The sequence below is a fragment of the Phocoena sinus genome, chromosome 2, assembly GCF_008692025.1.
Source record: "Phocoena sinus isolate mPhoSin1 chromosome 2, mPhoSin1.pri, whole genome shotgun sequence".
Taxonomy (NCBI): domain Eukaryota; kingdom Metazoa; phylum Chordata; class Mammalia; order Artiodactyla; family Phocoenidae; genus Phocoena; species Phocoena sinus.
The window spans coordinates 79,554,093-79,555,942 of NC_045764.1; positions in this window are offsets into that span (position 1 = coordinate 79,554,093).

Below are 1,850 nucleotides of genomic sequence, written 5' to 3' on the forward strand. Positions count from 1 at the left end.
AAAAAACTTAAGGAATAGCTAGAGAAACAAGGAATAAGAAGGCCAAGGAAGGAAGAGGAGGACTGCTGGTAAACCCAGTTATTTAAAAAATTACAATAATTTAAACATTTTGGGACTGTCACATAAATAGATAAATCAGTTGAACAAAGTAGATAGACCCATGGAGAAGTGATATTTTGAATTAGTGGAGGAAGCAATGCCCTTATTCAACCTGTGGTACTGGGGGGAAAAAAATGCACTGGAATCCTATGTTATTATTTATACTTAAGCAAATTCCAGATTAGTTGAAAATTCAAATGTGAAAAATGATACTATAAAAATAATAGAGAAAAATCTTTGAAAAACAATTTTGAAGAGGGAAATGCAGTTTCAAGCAAAACACCAAATCCAAAACCACAGAAGAAAAGATTAATTTGGATACATACAAATAAGACATTTCTGCACAGAGAAATGCTATAAGCAAAATTTAAAATATTGATAAATTGGGAAACAATTTCTGAAAGTTAGAGCAAAGCTCTAAATTTCTTAACATGTAAAATGCTGTTAAAAATCAACAACACAGTAGAAAACTGTGTGAAGGACATAAACAGGCAATTCACAGAAAAAAATAGATGTCAAACATTTGTAAAGATTCCTAACTCCATTCATAATCAAATAAATGCCAGTTAAAATAATAATAAAAAAATTTTTAATCTCAGATTGGCAAAGATCACCTTCGACAAAGACGTCGTGAAGTAGGCATCTTATTTGTTCTTGTTGAGTGTTAATTGGTAAAACCTTTTGTAAGGCATTTAGTATTATCTACCAAATTTTAAGTGTTATAGGCCCAGCAACTCTATACCAATAAACTCTTCTGAAAAAAAAAATTAGTAAGGATGCTTATTATCTCCCAAAGATAGGAGACAAGATACGAAACAAATGTCCAAACACAGGCGACCAATTAAGATGATACCCTCCTACAATTGCGCTTATGTAACTATGGAAGAGAATGTGAAGTATTCACTGATAATAAAATGTGTATTGGATGCTTAATTACGTGCCAGGAACTGTTCTAGGTACTGGGAGTATAGCTGTAAACAAAACGACAAAAATCCTTGCCTTCATGGAGCTCACATCCCATTGAGGGGAGGCAGATAACAGCAAGATGCAGAAAAGGGTGAACAGGATGCTCATCAGTGTTATCAGGAAGAGGGAGTGGAGACACGTACACACAAATGTCTATGCACAGAAAACCTCTGGTAGGTAATAAAAGGAAGTGACTGCTACTGGAGAGGAGGACTGGAGGTCTGGGAGAGAACTTCAGTTTACTGTGAAGAAAAAAAAATTTTTTTTAACCACATATGTATATTAATTAAAAAGCGCGGAGGTGGGGGAGTAAAGGTGGAGACCACCACTACAAGTCTTTAAAACACTGCCGGTTAAGTCCTCCGAACCTGAGGCTCAGCTGCTTCGGTTGCAGCGCGTGGCGGGAACATCAGGCAAGTCGGCTTGGGACTGGAATCATGGGCGGGGCTCAGGCCGCAGAGAAATGAGTTCCTGGAGACGAGCCACGTGTGGAGAGCCGTCTTGGGAAGAGTACAAACCAGAAACAAGATATACAAGACGTGAGTAAATGCTGACGTTAAACGACACGGTGGGGAGGAAAACTAGAGGCTCGGACAGCCAGTTCAAAAGCCTGCGTAGAAACGCGCACTTCACCAGCGGGCGGCCGCAGTCTGGGCCTGCGCCAAACGGCAACGCTTTTGCCGGCGCGCCCGCGGGGTGGCGCTGTCACGTCCGGCTAGCTTTCCAGGGGCCCGCAAGAGCGATGGAACACCGCCTTTTCCGGGTGGAGAACCGGAAAGAGAATC